This window comes from Papio anubis, chromosome 8, assembly GCF_008728515.1.
Source record: "Papio anubis isolate 15944 chromosome 8, Panubis1.0, whole genome shotgun sequence".
NCBI classification, from domain to species: domain Eukaryota; kingdom Metazoa; phylum Chordata; class Mammalia; order Primates; family Cercopithecidae; genus Papio; species Papio anubis.
The window spans coordinates 125,057,385-125,076,683 of NC_044983.1; the positions used below are offsets into that span (position 1 = coordinate 125,057,385).

Here is a 19,299-nt window from a genome sequence, read left to right on the forward strand (position 1 = left end):
GGATCCTCATGAGCTCACTATGGACTAAACAGAAACATGCTAGAACTGCTTTACACGACAGCATTTCGTTCCAAATATGGAGACAGCACAATACTCCAAGAGCTGAACCTGACAGAGATGTCTCTGAGAACAATCTCCCTACAACAGCAAAGCCATCCTGAAACCTACAACTTCACAGCCATGCGTCTGTTTTCAAAGGTGATGCGACAGGCCATGGGGAGGCAGGAGCCCCAGGAGTGCTGCTGAGGCTCTCAAGGAGCAAGGAGGGGACAGTCCCAGTCATCAATGGAGCCTTGTGGCCTCAGTGGAAAGGGAGGAACGCCCTGTCTCAGGCATGCAACCTCCAGAGTGCAGAAGACAGCCACACTTTGCCATTATGAAACCCCAAACACTCTGGGTGTGGTGAGACTTTTAAAAGCCTATTCTGCTGTCACTGAGGAGCCTTGGAAATGTGGAGAGCATACCACCCAAGGCCATTAAATGCCCAGACAGCTCCGGACAGAGACAAGAACAAGGATCCAATGAGCTTGAGGCAGAGTGTCTCAAAGAAATAAACATGCGGTGAAGGTATTTCCATAGCCAGTAAATACTGTCTTTCAGGGGGTTCAGAAGGAGACCAAACAGCCTCCCCCCAACATCCACCAATAAAAGAGTGACACTGTGTATCTAAGGAGTGAGCGGCCAGGCACAGAAGCCAGATTTCCCAACCACCCTTTAATTTATAGGCCATAAATGATGGAGCCCATGATCTATTGCCCCTGACTCAGGGGGGATTTATTCTGACTAAGAGCACACACAGAGCCCACTGATATAACTAATGGCCTTGGGTGGAAAAAGGTCGGGCTCTCACTAAATGCTAAGTAAAGATGTTTGGAGCAGACAGTTATAATACTAAGGGATGATTCCAAACATCACAGGAAGCAGCAAACACTACCCATCTCAGCTGAGGTCAAGCTGCAGGGGAGAAAAACCCAGGATGCTGCAGACAGGGAGTGACAGCCTGAAGCAATTGGCAACAGAGCTTCATTTCTCACAACCTTTCCATTTTACATCTTTTCAAGTGTGCCGCTTACCCGAGCTTTCACCCATCAAAGCCCACTCTCAGGTAAAGGTTGCATCCACTCCTTCACACTGAGTTGCCAGGACTGGGAGAGCCTAAACCTCGTCTATCCCATGATTATTGCAGCTCCAGAGATAGTTCAGTGCCCACCACAGAATGCGGGCTTAGTAAATATTTATTCAATGAATAAAAAGACAGAAATAGTCTGTTTTTATTTATTAATTCATTCATTCCTCCATCCATCCATTCATCCAACCAGTGTTTCTTAAAGGGAACTTGTTACAAAGAGAGCTTCCTTCATGACCAGTGCCTGGGAGGCAAAAGAGACTTTAATAATGTTTTATTTTCACGGTGTATCTTATTGTTGTCATCTATCTATAGCAAGTGATACTGATTTTCCATTTATGGTAGTGATTTCAATTTTCATTTTGTCTAAATTTCTTCCTCCAAAATAAGAAGTCAATTTAAATTAAAAAATCTTCAGTAAATAACCACACAGATTTTATAATTATATGACCAAAATCTTCTGAAATAAAGACATTCTCAGATGAAAGATGGCTGAGAGGATTTGTCATCAGCAGATCTGCTTGAAAAAAAGGAAGTTCTTCAGGCTGAAGAGGAATTATATCAAAAGGAAGAAAACTTCAGAATTAAAAGAAGAGTGGCATAAATGTAAATAACTCGATAAATAGATTATTTTTCTTCTCTTAAATTCTTAAAAATATGTACAACTATTGAAAGCAAAAATTCTAACATTGTCTGGGAGGTCTCCAATGTAATAGACATAATATACATGTCAATTACAACACCAAGGATAAGGATAAAATGACCTGGATGATGGTAAGGCATCTATGCTTTACCTGAAGTGTTAAAATATTAACTCTAAATAGAATGTGAACATTTAGGTATGTATATTGTAATTCTCAGAGAAACCACTAAATTAATATAAATATTATGACACAGAGTCATAAACAGTGTCTCTTCCCCAAACTAGATGTGAAAGCCTTATGATTTTCTGGGCAGTAGATAGAATACTCAGAGGGTCTTCTTAACTCAGTAGTGGAAAATAATCAGTCCTAGACTAAACACTGTTCTGACCCAGCCTATAAAAAAGACATAAAAGCAATACTTCAAAAAATCTGTTTCCAAGTAACTTAACTGTGTCCCAGAACAAGACTCTATAATATAGGAACACAAAAATATCCAGCATCAAACAGGGTAATTAGAGTCCCTAAAGGAGGTGATAGGAGACAGAAAAAAAATTAGGGGAAATATTTCTCTAAAATGTCCAAATTTGATGAAATCTGTAAACCCACAGAATAAGAATCTCAAAACCCTGAGTACAAGTATTGAAAGAAAAACTATCAACCTAGAATTCTATGCCCAGCTTAAATGAGTTTCAAAATCAAACTAAAATAAAGTCAAAACAAAAAACTTTTACAGATATATGAAAACTAAACAAATGTATTCACCAGCAAAGCTGCATTACAAGAAATACAAAAAGACATCATCATTTAGGCAGAAGGAATAAGATATCAGATGGAAATGTGGCTCTACACAATTGAATTAATAGCCCTGGAAGTGGCAACTGCATGAGTAAACATATAAGATTTTTTATTATTTAAATGTCTTTAGGCAAACTAATCTGTTTAAGCAAAAATAATAACAATGTAGTACAGATTTTATAGCACAGGTACAAGTAGAATATATGTCAAAAATATCATAAGGTTGTAAGGAGAAAAATAGATTATGCTATTGTAAGTTTTTTATACTGTACATGAAGTAGTATAATATTACTTGAACCTAAAGCAACTTATAAAATAACAATACAGAGTTACAGCAAATAAGCCAACAAAAAAGATAAAAAGGAATTTAAAAAAATATATATGCATTCCAAAAGTAGGCAAGAAAAGGGAAACAACATATGGGCAACTTTTTAAAAAAGTGGCAAGATTATAGACTTAAACATGCCATATCAAGAATCCCATTAAATGTAAGTGGTCTAAATATCCCAATTAAAAGGCAGAGATTTTCAGAATGTGGGAAAAAGCAAGACACAAGTATATGCTTTCTACAAGAAATGTACTTTAAATATGAAGAGACAGATTAAAAACAAAAAGGTAAGAAAAGATATAATGTATTAATACCAATCAAAAGACAGATGCATTTGGTATTTCATTCTCTTTGTAGCAATTGTGAATGGGAGTTCATGCATGATTTGGCTCTCTGTTTGTTTGTTATTGGTGTATAGGAATGCTTGTGATTTTTGCACATTGATTTTGTATCCTGACACTTTGCTGAAGTTGCTTATCAACTTAAGGAGATTTTGGGCAAGATAATGGGGTTTTCTAAATATACAGTCATGTCATCTGCAAACAGAGACAACTTGACTTCCTCTCTTCCTATTCGAATACCCTTTATTTCTTTCTCTTGCCTGATTGCCCTGGCCAGAACTTCCAACACTATGCTGAATAGGAGTGGTGAGAGAGGGCATCCCTGTCTTGTGCCAGTATTCAAGGGAATGCTTCCAGCTTTTGCCTATTCGGTTTGAGATTGGCTGTGGGTTTGTCATAAACAGCTCTTACTATTTTGAGATGCATTCCATCAATACCAAATTTATTGAGTTTTTAGCATAAAGAGGTGTTGAATTTTATTGAAGGCATTTCTGCATCTGTTGACATAATCATGTGGTTTTTGTCATTGGTTCTGTTTATGCGATGGATTATATTTATTGATTTGCATATGTTGAACCAGCCTTGCATCCCAGGGATGAAGCCAACTTGATCGTGGTGGATAAGCTCTTTGATGTGCTGCTAAATGTGGTTTGCCAGTATTTTATTAAGGATTTTTGCATTGATGTTCATCAGGGATATTGGCCTGAAATTTTCTGTTGTTGTTGTGTCTCTGACAGGTTTTGGTATCAGAATAATGCAGGCCTCATAAAATGAGTTAGGGAGGAACCCCTCTTTTTCTATTCTTTGGAATAGTTTCAGAAGGAATGGCACCAGCTTATCTTTTACATCTCGTAGAATTTGGCTGTGAATCCTTCTGGTCCTGGGCTTTTTTTTTTTGGTTGGTAGGCTATTAATTACTGCCTCAATTTCAGAACTTGTTATTGGTCTATTCAGGGATCGGACTTCTTCCTCGTTTAGTCTTGGGAGGGTATATGTGTCCAGGAATTTATTCATTTCTTCTAGATTTTCTAGTTTATTTGCGCAGAGGTGTTCCTAGTATTTTCTGATGGTCATTTGTATTTCTGTGGGATCAGTGGTGATATGAAGGACCTCTTCCAGGAGAACTACAAACCACTGCTCAAGGAAATAACACAGTACACAAACAAATGGAAAAACATTCCATGCTCATGATAGGAAGAATTAATACTGTGAAAATGGCCATACTGCCCAAAGTAATTTAGAGATTCAATGCTATCCCCATCAAGCTACCATTGACTTTCCTCACAGAATTAGAAAAAAACTACTTTAAATTTCCTATGGAACCAAAAAAGAGCCCATATAGACAAGACAATCCTAAGAAAAAAAGAAAAAAGAAAAAGCTGGAGGCATCACGCTACCTGACTTCAAACTATACTACAAGGCTACAGTAACCCAAACAGTATAGTACTGGTACCAAAATATATAGAGAGAGAGACCAGTGGAACAGAAGAGAGGCCTCAGAAATAACAGCACACATCTGCAACAATCTGATCATTGACACACCTGACAAAAACAAGCAATAGGGAAAGAATTCCCTATTTAATAAACGGTGTTGGGAAAACTGGCTAGCCATATGCAGAAAACTGAAACTGGACTCCTTCCTTACACCTTATACAAAAATTCACTCAAGATGGATTAAAGACTTAAATGTTAGACCTAAAACCATAAAAATCCTAGAAGAAAACATAGTCAGTACTATTCAGGACATATGCATGGGCAAAGACTTCACGACTAAAACACCAAAAGCAATGGCAAAAAGCAGCCAAAATTGACAAATAGGATCTAATTAAACTAAAGAATTTATGCACAGCAAAAGAAACTATCAGTATAGTAAACAGGCAACCTACCAAATGGGAGAAAAATTTTGCAATCTATCCATCTGACAAAGAGCTAATATACAGAATCTACAAGGAATTTAAACAAATTTACCAAAAAAAATCAAATAACCACATCAAAAAGTGGGCAAAGGATATGAACAGACACTTCTCAAAATAAGACATTTATGTGGCCAACAAACATATGAAAAAAAGCTCATCATCTCATCACTGGTCATTAGAGAAATACAAATCAAAACCACAATTAGATACTACCATCTCATGCCAGGTAGAATGGTGATTATTAAAAAGTGAGGAAACAACAGATGCCAGACAGGATGTGGAGAAATAGTAATGCTTTTACACTGTTGGTGGGAGTGAAATTAGTTCAACCATTGTGGAAGACAGTGTGGAGATTCCTCAAGGATCTAGAACCAGAAATACCATTTGACCCAGCAATCCCATTACTAGGTATATGCCCAAAGGATTATAAATCATTTAAATCATTCTACTATAAAGACACATGCACACCTATGTTTATTGCAGCGCTATTCACAATAGCAAAGACTTGGAACCAACCCAAATGCCCATCAACAATAGACTGGATAAAGAAAATGTGGCACTTATATACCATGGAATAATATGCAGCCATAAAAAAGGATAAGTTCATGTCCTTTGCAGGGATATGAATGAAGCTAGAAACCATCACTCTCAGCAAACTAACACAGGAACAGAAAACAAAACACCACTTGTTCTCACTCATAAATGGGAGTTGAACAATGAGAACTCATGGACACAGGGACGGGAACATCACACACCAGGGCCTGTCGGGAGGTGGGGGGCGAGGGGAGGGATAGCATTAGTAGAAATACCTAATGTAGATGACGGGTTGATGGGTGCAGAAAACCACCGTGGCACATGTATACCTATGTAACAAACCTGCATGTTCTGCATATGTATCCCAGAGCTTAAAGTATAATTTTTTAAAAAAAACTTTAAAAAGAAAGATGCATTTGGCTATATTAAATTCAAACAAAATAGACTTCAGAAGACATAATATTACCACAGATAATAATGTTCATTTCATAATAAGAGACAAATTCAAGAAAACAACAATTTTGAATGTTTATACACCTAATAATAGAATTTCAAAATACATGAAGTAAAAGCTGATAAAACCAAAAAGAGATGTGAAAAATTGACAATTATGGTCTAAGATTTCAATATCACTAACTCAGTAATTAATCAAACAAATTGACAGAAGATTGGTAAGGAAACTGAAGACTTGATCAATACTGTCAACTAACTTGACCAAATTAACATTTATAGAATCCACCACTCTGTATAAGCATAATACACATTTTTTTCCAAGAGTACATGGAATACTTACTAAGGTAGATTATATTTTGGTCCATAAAATAACTCAATACATTTTTAAAAGATTCAAGTGGCCAGGCACGGTGGCTCACGCCTGTAATCCCAAAACTTTGGGAGGCTGAGGCAGGCAGACCACTTGAGGCCAGGAATTTGAGACAAGCCTGGCCAACATGGTGAAACCTTGTCTCTACTAAAAATACAAAGATTAGCTGGATGTGGTGGTGTGCATCTGTAATCCCATCTACTCAGGAGGCTGAGGCACAAGAATCGCTTGAAATCAGGAGGCAGAGGTTGCAGTGAGCCAATATCACTTCACTTCACTCCGCCCTGGGCAACAGAGCAAGACTCCATCTCTAAATAAATAAATAAATAAATAAATAAATATCAGCCAGGCGCGGTGGCTCACACCTGTAATCCCAGCACTTTGGGAGGCCAAGGCGGGCAAATCATGAAGTCAGGAGATCTAGACCATCCTGGCTAACACAGTGAAACCCCGTCTCTACTAAAAATACAAAAAATTAGCCGGGCGTGGTGACTGGCGCCTGTAGTCCCAGCTACTCGGGAGGCTGAGGCAGGAGAATGGTGTGAACCCGGGAGGCGGAGCTTGCAGTGAGCCGAGATCACTCCACTGCAGTCCGGCCTGGGCGACAGAGGGAGACTCTATCTCAAAAATATAAATAAATAAATAAATATCCAAGTCACATAACTACTCCAATAACAAGTATTCTCATCCATAAATGGGAACAATATCTACCCTTTAGGAGTCCCTATGAAAAAATAGAAACAATATGTAAAAGAATACGAACAGAAAAGACACTCAGTCATGTAACTATTATAATGTGCTCAAAAGAACCAAGCTAGAAAGTAGACAGGATCCAGAGTGGAAGCCCTAGTCTGCCAAATATCAAAGCCAATACTTCCCAATATACAAATCAGATACCCTCATAGTGTTTTGGTGAGAACAGATAGAATAGTGCTTGTGATCATCCTTTGTAGGCTAAAGACCACAAATTCACGTGTAGCAAATAATTACTATTATTATCAACATTCAAGATTATGAATTTGAGTATTTACAATACTGGTATCAGGACATATCAGAAAAATTCTTTTTTTGTCTGAATTCTCATTTAATAGAGTACATTTTAAAAGCCAATGACTTGATTGTCTCCTAAGTACTGTAATAAATATACACATATTCACACCCACATAAATATAACATGTAAGAATAATTCCACAGACATAAAATATTAATGTTATTCTATCTGTATATATACACATGCTTTATTACATATTACATGTTAATGCACATGTGTACATATACTATCTACATTTGCAATAATGTCACCTTAAACGCACACAAATATATAGTCAGTAACAGATTTGCATTAGTAATGTCAGCTTATGCTTACATGTTAATTTATAGTTTCCAAAGCAATTTCATATACATCATCTCATTGGTGTTTTCAATTGTCCTACTGTAGGTAGGCTAAAAATCATCACAGCAAAGCATAGTGGGAAAAGCATGCCTTCTAGAATCAGGAAGATTTGGTTTCAAATTCTAGCCAAGTCTGTTGCAGAAGCAGACTCAGAGATACAGTGAAAATAAAATGGGATAAGTGCAGTGGGAAACTGAAATAGACACTGGGAAGCCCAACCTCAGGTGCACAAGATGGACAGACAGAGAAGATAGGCTAGAAGAAGTTCTATCTGAACTCTCTTAAAGAAGTGACTGACATAAGAGTAGTGGATCCCAGGGGATCAAGGTCCCACAGGCAGAGGCACTGGGACAAGAAACCATTTTTGTTGGTTTCACATTTTCTTCTTGAATCCTAAACCTGGGTCTTCCAATGGCCCATTCTTCTTCCGTATTCATCATGTTCTCCCTTCATGATTTAACTGGCACATCATTTTTAATTATTGCCCCCCACTGTAGAAATGGTCTCTCTGCATTGACTCAGTCCCAAATTTTCAACTACTAGGTTAGATGGCCAGCTATCAGTAGCAACTCAACATGTCTACAGTAGATTTCACTCCCACCCCTTTGCCTTACTCCAAATCATTTTCCTGACTTCTTTGTTTCTATTAAGAACAGACAGCACCATCTTCTTAATCATCTGGCTAAAGCTGGCAAATCCTACTGCCTTACTCTTCTCTCCTTCATCTACCACATCTTTTTGTAATCCTTCCCAAAGGCATCCCCAATTTTAATTACTTTACAACTGTTAGTGTTAAAGCCTTGATACTGCTCAATATTCTAGTGTATTAGCCAAGGGTCTTCTTGTGGAAATGGTAGAAATTCCAACTCAAATCACCTCTAATAAAGATAATAATTTGTGGGAAAATGTAACTGAAAATTAGACTTCAGACAGGACTGGATCCAGGTCCTCATTATTACCAAATATCACTCTCCATATCACTGCTCTAGCTCTGTCTGACTTGACAGCAATCTCAGTCAGTTTTTCTTATGTAATAGCAAACAGAGCTTTGGGTTTGCATCCTACCAACTGGCAACCCCATTGGTAAAAGGAGGCCTCACTCATGGTTCCAGCAAACATTCTAGGAATGATTGTTGTGGTTTCGGAACAATTGTTGTGGTTTTGGAACAATGTGCTGTATGTTTTCTCCTCGGCCAGAGCTAGTTCACTAACCCCACCCCCAGAGTGGGGGTTAGGTTAGCCCCACCCAAATCACAATGACTAAGAGTGGAAAAGATGGTCCCCCAAAGCAGAATTGAAGAACTAAACTGAGAAAGGAGAGCTAGTTGGCCAAAAAAAAAAAAAAAAACATATAAAATATCCTTCCAGTATGCTTCTTAATTAATTTCGATTAATTCGAAATTAATTCCGATTTCATTCCACTTTACATCACTCTATTCCCTGTTTGCAAATTAATCTTAAAGATACATTTGATTATTTCTTCCCACTGTTCGTGAGTCTTCAATGACACCTCACTAGAAGCCCTACAGTGCTCTAGGGAATAGCAATTTCCAAGCATGTGTGAAAAAATTTCAGAGCTCTCCTTGAATGAGAGGGAGAGATTTTGAAAGACGTGAAGCTTTAACGAATAATCAATGTGGGTGAGTGAAGGTGTTACAGTTTTATTTCTGGTAGCCCAGTTGGACACCTTGGGTTGGTGTAGCTTATAAACAAGTCTGTTACATAAGAATTCACCTGTCATGGATGGGATTCACAGAAAAGCATCCAGAAAGGCAGAATTTGGCAGCTCTGAGTTTCCTGTGTAGCTGTCAAAATCCTTATTTCACCTGCTGGAGTACTTTGGCCCTTCTACTGCCCCAGGAGAGGTATGTGAGTTTTTCTCTCTTTCTCATATGTCATGAGCCCCACTAGAATGTAACACTATGAGGACAGCAAATGTGCCTATTTTATTGATGTCTATATTCCAATGCCTAACAGAGTGCCTGGAAAATGGTACCTTTAAATGAATGGCAAATGCCAAACAATATCTTTCTCACTTCAACAGCACTTAACCCAGGGTCCAAGACCACATATAGCATAGTCTTGCATACAGATGGATTTAACATTTTTCAAAACCCATTTTTAAAAAGGATTCTAGTCATATGTTTTTGTTTGGGGGCCAGTGCAAATTTTGAGAAGTAAGTTGATTTGAATGATCTATGTGCCAGAGTTCTAAAATTGAAAGCTGCTAATCACAAAACTGTAGAATGTTCACAAACAAGAGGGATATACTCATCACATTCTATTTTTCTGTGTCATTCCCATTTCAGTGTAAGCATCGCTGAAAGCAAACACCAAGAACATTTTCAAACAAATGTTATCTATTCTTAGATGTGAATCATGCTGCTGTTAGCTAACCATGCGTAAAACTACCATCGTGCATGTACATCCTTCCTCTCAACCTAGAAAAATTCTACACCCCCCCGCCAAGGTCTTCTGACCTTGACACTCATCCTCTGCACTGCTAGGTGGCCATACAGGCTCAGCATCTAGCAGTTTTCTTCTTTTCTTTTTTTTTTTTTTTTTTTTTTTTTTGAGATGGAGTCTCTCTCTGTCACCCAAGCTGGAGTGCAGTGGCGCAATCTCGGTTCACTGCAACCTCCGCTTCCTGGGTTCAAGTAATTGTCCTGCCTCAGCGTCCTGAGTAGCTGGGATTACAGGCACGCACCACCACGCCCGGCTATTTTTTTTTTCCCCCTGTATTTTTAGTAGACACAGGGTTTCACCATCCTGTCAAGCTGGTCTCGAACTCCTGATCTCGTGATCCGCCCGCCTGGGCCTCCCAAAACGCTGGGATTACAGGCATGAGCCACCACACTCGGCTGCATCTAGCAGTTTTTCTACTGCTTGGGAAACCCAGTGAATTTTAATGCTATTGAGCAACTCTGCTCAAACACTCCTGGTGTGAACTGAGCAAAGCCCTGGTTGCTAGGCAGCCATTCCAAAAGCACAATGATTTCCAAAATAAAAAGAGATCCAGAGCACACTTGAATCAAATACAATTGCACTGTTTATCTGCAACTGGTTGGATTGTACCCCTACCTTGGTTAGATGGTTTATTTCTCTATGAATGACTCTAGAAAATACTACTACTCTAGTCCTTCCAATTTTTAACTAAGCTGAAACTATTTTTACTTTTTCCAAACTCTCAGTGAGGAAAGAATGAGGGATGTTTCAATGCTGGAACTTCTAGCAAATAGTCGGTGTTCAATAACTACTTGTTGAATTAACTAATTAATGAATATGTGGGTACAAAAGCTTGCTTTTGCATCCTGAGGCAATCATGGCCTCTGGGGAAAGGTAGGCTTGCTGTATCCTGAGGCAATCACTCACTCTGAAGAAAGCCAACCTCCATGTTGTGAGGGTACTCAAGCCATCTATGGAGAGGCCACATGGTTAGGAACTAAGGCCTCCTGCTTATAGCCATGTGAGACAGCCATCTTCAAAACAGGTTCTCCAGCCTCACTTAAGCTTTCAGCTGACTCCAGCCTTTGCCAACATCCAACTGCAGTAAGACCCTAAGTCAGAACCAGCCAGGTAGGCCATTCCCAAATTCTTAACCAGCAGAAAGAGGAAAATACAAGTTAAATGTGTATTATTTTAAGCCATTATGTTTTGGGGGTGATTTGTTATGCAATAGATAATACAATCTATTTATTTATCAATAGATTGTGTTGATAACACAATAAATAATACAATAACAAATCGTTATGCAATAGATAATACAATCTTCTTTCACCTTGTGTGAGATGACAGCTTCTTAAAATACAAACTCCTGGAGGGCGAGTTTTCTGTCTTATTCACTCCTGTATTCCTGGTACCTTGTATGCATCCAACAAACAATGAGTAACAACTCACTTAATGACAAACTGGTTTCTGATTTTTTTTTTTTTATTGAGACGGACTCTCGCTCTGTTGCCCAGGCTGGAGTGCAGTGGCGTGATCTCGGCTCACTGCAAGCTCCGCCCCCCGGGTTCACGCCATTCTCCTGCCTCAGCTTCCCAAGTAGCTGGGACTACAGGCGCCCGCCACCAGGCCCGGGTAATTTTTTGTATTTTTAGTAGAGACGGGATTTCACCGTGTTAGTCAGGATGGTCTTGATCTCATGACCTCGTGATCCGCCCACCTCAGCCTCCCAAAGTGCTGGGATTACAGGCGTGAGCCACTGCACCCAGCCGGTTCCTGATTTTTTATAGAAATCTATATATGTTCACACACAGAAACAGAAGTAGAATTCTTCAATAAAATGATACTTTTAGCAAAAAAGCATCAGACAGCATAATTATCCAAAAAGGAACTATTGGAAATTATGGAAAAAAATGTTATTAGAATTCACATAATCCTCCTCCGTTACTGGGGTGGGAGGGAGCCACATGTAGAAGGAATGCAGGGCCTCGAAGTATTCAAAGAAAGAACAATTAACAAAGGGCATAGTTTGAGACGCCCAGCTTCTCCTGAGAAGAAAAAGGCATTGCAAGGTGGCACAGGGTACCAAGATCTCAAGCTCTACTTGGAGTTTTTCTTGAAGTGTTCCTGAAGCAATATCATAAAAGGAATTTGAGAATGCAAGGCCAGTTGAACAAGTTAACCCTTCAGCCCCTTTCTAACTTGAGCTGTTGTGGTTGCTCCTGTCCTCGGCTAGCCTGAGAAAGCTCAAGAGGAAGACCTTGGGGCCACCATTTTCCACGTTCACGTTCACACACACCCTCTCTCCATCAAGCATCTTATTAGACTATCTGTTTGAGCACAGGCTAAATAAGTGTCCTCAAATAAGAGATGGTGAATAATGGCAGCAAGTCCCTGTCTTGTTCCCTGATAATAAAGCCAGTAGAGATTAAAGGGAAGATTTGCCCTCCCTCGAACCTCAGGTAATGAGATGACTACCTGTATTCAAATCAAAGACAGACTCGTGCATTCCTTTCTTTCTAATGGCTCAGTTTCCAGAGTTGATATTGTGTACTCTGCTGCATGCTGTGAGGTATGTAAGAAAAGTGGCATGTGGCCTGGCATCTCAGTTACTTATCACCCCCCGCCCCCAGAGCCAGGGGGCAGTTTCAAATGTGTTCAATTGCCCAAGATCTAAAAATTAAAAATAGTAATTTAAATGTCCCAGATCAGAGAATCATATTTTCTTCTCTTCTTTCCATTTGTTGCTTTTGAGTCTTGCCACGACCACAATATCAGGCACACAGCAGGCCTCTAAAACTCAATATTGCTCTTGCTGTTAGTTCCATTCATTCAAGAAAAGCTTGTTGAGCATCAACTATGTGCTAGCGCTATACTAGGTTCTTCATATACACTATTTAATTTATGTCAATGGCAATCCAATGCAATGAGAAAAATGAAGCTCAAAGATTTTGAATTATTTACTGGAGGTTGCAGAGTTAGGGATCAGCCCAACTCCAAACCCAGGTTTTTTTGGTTAGCCCTGCCACCCTAATCAAAACAGTCTTTTAAATGAAGGCGACCTTTGTATCCACCAAGATAATGAAGCCCGAGATTCTCACCACCCCTGCTTTCTTATGTGTTAATCAAGATTCCAATGCTTTGAAAGAGTTTAATTGCCTGGCTGAATTTATTTAGAGATAATATTTCTCTGCTTCTGGAAAAATATTTGAAACTCCCAACCCAGGTCTTTGCTCAGCATGAGACAATCAGATTTATCACAGAATCCATAATGATCCTAGCATAAGCAGCTGACATTTTACCAAGGCATGGTTTTTCTGAAATATGGGAAATTGTTCTAAGTTCCTCGTCATTCTGGTCTTACCCCCCAGAGATTTTTAAGGGAGACATTTAATACAATCAACGTAGTGTTTTAAGGAGGTTCTATTCTGAGGATATTAATATAAAAGGAGACCAGTGTTAGGCCCCCTGTTGATGCCCCACTTCTCCCAGCCCACGCCATGTTAACCCAGCAAGGAGAAAGACATGGAAGAGGGGATGAAGAAGGGCGGGGCTGAGAGAGAGGAGATGGCCTTGAATTCAGTAGGTCCCAAAGCATATAAAGGAGAGTGGCAGGCAGCACCAAGCATCCTGCTGTTTGACAATGCTGCCACCTTCTGGCATATATTGGAAATTTACTAGAAGATATTACTAGTCACTGTCATTTTACAGATAACCCACAAAGATGTGATCTGATATACGAATAAAGTTTTTTAAAATTACCTCCAAGGTGTTCTTGGCATCTATTTAAACTGGAATTAAATACACTTACTTTCCAAGCTCCTGTCTTTTAAAGTATTCCATACTATGCCTGGACAATAAGAGAAACTTCCTTGATGTTGTACTTACCTCCATACAGGCTCCCTTCCAATCCAGTCCCTCCCCCCATCTACCCCCTACCTCTAGCAGCCAGAGTCTCCATGACTTAATTTCACTTGGAATAAATTCAAATGTGTTTCTCTGGCCCAGGAAGGATCCCAAACTGGTAGCCTGCAAGCCTAGTTACAGCAGCTCAGCTTTTATATATATATTCAGAATAGTGTTCTAAATGGCTGTAGTGGGATACCCCCATGTATCAGTCTTCCAACAACTTCCCACCCACACCCAATACACAAACACATACATATACACACACACACACACACACACACACACACACCCCTATTCACATACTTATTTACTCACGTGGCCCCTGAAGTCAAGAAAGTTTACTTGGAAGTTTACATTCATCCAGATCCTCAGAATGTGACCTTATTTGGAAATACAGCCCTTGCAGATGTATTTAGCTAAAAAGAGGTCATACTGGATTAGAGTGAGCCCTAAATCCATGACTTACAATGGACATATAAGGACATATGACTTATGTCCTTGTAAGAAAAGACAATCTTTTTCTCAAGGTGGTGGATTAAAGGCTTTTAGTGTGTGCTCAGCCACTTGGAAACAGCAAGGCAGTGCATAAGGATCAACTCTGTGAGCTCAATTCAAGAAGGAAAATGGGAATCCACCAGAATTGCGAAGGACATTCCAAATCCCGGGGAGGAGAACACCGGCCAACAGCCCCCATGACAGAGTACGGCTGATCAAAGTGAGCGAAGCCTCAGTACGTGAGAGAGGCAGAGAACCCCGCTCTGTAAGTCACCTTTCCATGGGGATCTGAGAAAGACAGGCCGAGGGAGAGCACTTTGTTTCTCTCAAGCCGTGGAACTAACTTGGGGAGAGGTTTGAAGCCACCGTGAAGGAATGTGAATGGGAAAAGTCACAGACATATTCCCAGACTCAGGACTGAGATCAGGATGCCATTTTTAATCTAGGTGCATGCTAAGTCACCCATCCTTTGCTGACCAGTAGCATGACTGCACAGGCATTTTAGTCTTGGGTAAGAGATTGGAGCACCTGCTCTGGAGTGGGGTAGGAGCCTCCACAGTCAGAACTGTGGAAAGTGCCTCAGCAGTAGGTGCTAGAATTGTGTTCTCCCCCATCACAGGTCTGGGGCAGGAGGAAAGCTGCTACAGCTGCAGTCTTATGTGGGCAGCAAGGCTTCAGCCAGGGCCATCTTGGCAACCTGGACCCGCCTGCATGTGCCATTGCTGGGTGCCCAGACTGCTCCTCTGAGATCGTGGTGTAGCAGGGCCCTCTCCACTCCACCCCAGACAGAAGTCCAGGCATTCAGAGCACACTCGGCCTGGACCAGCAGCCTAAGCTGCCCCATCCCTCCTGGACATAGACTATGGTGCAACGGGGTCCTCACTGCTCTACGCCCAGGCAGATCTCCAGGCATTCAGAGCACATGCTTGCCCAGATCAGCAGCCTGAGTCTCCTCACCCCTCTTGTGCAGAGATCTTGGTGCAGGGGGCCCTCTCTCCTCCACACTCAGGCAGATCTCCAGCCATTTGGAACACCCACTCAACTTGATAAGCACCCTGACCTGCCCCACTGTTTCTGTGCAGAGACCCTGGTGCAGAGGAGTCCTCTCCGCTACACACCCAGGCGGATCTCCAGGTATCTGGAACATCCACTCTCCTGGATTAGAGTTCAGGCTGCCCCCCATCACCATACAGAGAACAGGGGACTGAGGAAGTTTTCCAGCTCCACACCTAGGCACATCTCTGGGTGCTTGGTAGTCACCCACTGGATTCTCCCTCAGCACAGGTGCTTGTGCCTGCCATCACAGGACCTGTAGGTGTACCCCCAATGAGCACCACCTCCCCCCAGGGGCTGAGCAGGGCGCTCAGACCACTATGCATTCCACGAATCAGTTCATTTTCTAGGGCAACAGAGCTTCTGCCTGTAAACAAGGATCAAGTATATACCCAGCCACACTGGCTGCACCAGCTCTTACCTATAAGCACCATCTACTGGCTTGTAGATCAAACTGCACAGTGTGATATAAAACTTGCTGAGGGCACTGCCTGGTGGCTCTGGCCCCACAGGGGCCGTTGGCCCAGCCCCCCGGGCCCCTGAGCTGCGGTAGCCTGCTGCTGGAGAGGCTGTTCGCCTGGGGCGGGCCCTTGTAGACCTTTCTCAAGCGCCAGGCGGGGTCTGAAGCCCGTTTGAAGGTCAGGAGGCATGAGTTGTTGGCGGTGGTCAAGCTGCTGAACAAGAAGGAACAGGAGCTGCAGGAGACCGAGCACTTGCTGTATGATGAGGATGAAGATTTCAGGAAACTTGCAGAGAATGAAATAACTCTGTGTTATAAGAAGAAATAACCAGTTGAAGCTTCAGAAGAAACAGATGAAAATGATTTGATCCTGGAAGTAACTGCAGGAGTTGGAGGTCAGGAGGCAAAGTTGTTTACTTCAGAGATATTTGATACGTATCAGCCATATGCTGCATTTAAAGGATGGCATTTTGAAACCCTGGAATATTTTCCAAGTGAAATAGGTGGCCTCAGACATGCATCTGCCAGCATTGGGGATTCAGAAGCCTATAGGGACATGAAATTTGAAGGAGGTGTGCGCAGAGTACAAAGAGTGCCAAAGACAGAAAAGCAAGGCCTCATCCATACTAGTACCATGACTGTAAGCAGTATTGCCCCCGCCTACTGAGATTAATCGGGTGATTAATCTGAAAGATTTGAGAGTCTACACTAAGCAAGCCAGTGGAGCTTGGGGGCCAGCATGTAAATACCATGGACAGTGCTGTCCGGCTAGTTCATCTTCCAACAGGAAGAAGAAAAGGGATGAGAAGGAAAAGGAGTACTCCTTGAAAATAAGTAAAGAAGATTTTTCTATTAAAACTTTTTAATTCTTGTAACACTATTCAGGTGTTTCTGAATGTCAGCAAGAGAGATCTCAACTGAAAAATGAAGAGCTGACTATGAAAAAGTTACGTGTAAAACTATACAACATGTATCTAGAAGAAGAAATGAATAAAAAACACAGTGCTAGAAAAATTCAGATTGGAAGTAAAGGAAGATCAGAGAAAATAAGAACCTATAATTTTCCACAGAACCAGGTCTCAGATCACAGAATAAGCAAGTCACTGCATGATCTTGAAACTTTTATGCAAGGAGATTATCTACTGGATGAACTTGTTTGGTCATTAAAGGAATATGCTGATTATGAATCTTTAGTAGAAATTATTTCCCAAAAAGTTTAAGTTGATTTTTTATTCATACGCTTTTGTAGCTTAGAAAAATTCTACTGTAGCACATCCACATAGTGTAAAAATACCATTATTCTCTTAAAAAACATGAGTTAACACCGTTGGAGGTAATATGCATATTCTGAAGTCATAGATAATTTACACAGATCTCTTTCAATGCATTAGTAAAAACCATACAATATACAGATGGTCCTTGATTTGCATTGTGGTTAATTCCCAACAAACCCATCATAAGTCAAAAATACCTTTAACATTAGCAACACCGCAGTCTCCTACTTAATGACAGCTTGACTTAACAATTTTCCAACTTTACTGTGGTGTGAAAGAGGTATGATTCGTAAGTCCTAAGGAGCTCCTCAGCTTGAAATGGGTTTACATCCTGATAAACCCATCATAAAGTCAAAAAAAACCTAAAACCATCATAAGCTGGTGGCCGCCTGTTATCATGATATAGTGGTAAGTCTTGGACGCTTCTTTACAATAAGTAGACAAAGGAAAATCATCCTTTGTCCTGTTCTATGTAAATATTTAATGAATGATCCAAAATTCAGTTTAAATCTTTATTATGAAAAACTTTAAACCTAAAGTAGTAGAAATATGACAGTAAATATTATGTCCTAATATCCAGTCAGGAGACAGAAACCATACCATTAACTTGGACAGGGATAATTTTAATATAAAAAACTTTTAACTGATCATGGTATTAGCTATTAAGAGGGATAAAAGAGAGCTATAATGTCGCAGGACTGAGAGTACTCAAAGAAGGAACATCCTTGGAAGGGGCTCCCCTTCCCCATGGTGAAGTCAGACCTAATGGAAAGAGTGTGGCTACTCACTGCTCAGTGATAGGGAAGTTCCCTGCCTTGCCCTGGGCCAGAGCTGGTGGGCAGCTGGTGGCTCAGGTTTGGAAGCAAACAACCTCACACCCTCGGGACTGGTAAGCCAGAAGCCTCCTGCTAGGGTGTGAGCAAAACTTGGACAGGAACTCTCAGTAGATGTTTGTGTTTGTCAAGGTTCTCCAGAGAAACTCCCTTAAAAGGATTGGCTTGTGTGATTATTATTAAGTCTAACAAGTCCAAAAGCTGGAGTGTGAGGCAAGAGGCTTGAGACCCACGAAGGCTGATGGTGTAGGTCCAGTCCAAAGGTATCTGTTGGAGGATTGTCTTTTTCTTGGAAGAGGACAGTCTTTTTTTCTCTTCAGGCCTTCACCTGACTGGATCAAGCCCACTAACATCAAGGAGGACACACCAACAAAGCCTTGCTCACTGCTAGCACAGTAGTCTGAGATTGACCTGCGAGGCAGCAACCTGGCAGGGGAGGGGGGTGTGCACCATTGCTGAGGCTTGAGTAGGTAAACAAAGTGGCTGGGGAAGCTCGAACTGGGCAGATCCCACCACAGCTCAGCAAGGTCTGTTGCCTTTGCAGATTCCACCTCTGGGGGCAGGGCATAACTGAACAAAAGCCAGCAGAAACTTCTGCAGACTTAAACGTCCCTGTCTGACAGCTCTGAACAGAGCAGTGGTTCTCCCAGCACAGTATTTGAGCTCTGAGAATGGAGAGACTGCCTCCTCAAGTGGGTCCCTGAGCCCCGTGTAGCCTAACTGGGAGATACCTCACAGTAGGGGCCGACCGACACACCTCATACAGACGGATGCCCCCCTGGGATGAAGCTTCCAGAGGAAGGATCAGGCAGCAATATTTGCTGTTCTGCAGCCTCTGGTGGTGATAACCAGGCAAACAGGGTCTGTAGTGGACCTCCAGCAAACTCCAACAGACCTGCAGCTGAAGGACATGACTGCAAGAAGGAAAAC

General features: G+C 41.1%; 1 pseudogene; it reads left to right on the top strand.

The window, feature by feature from the left end:
- Positions 1-36: 36 nt before the first annotated feature.
- Positions 37-18,887, top strand: LOC101004003 (annotated as a pseudogene).
- The last annotated feature ends 412 nt before the right edge of the window (positions 18,888-19,299 follow it).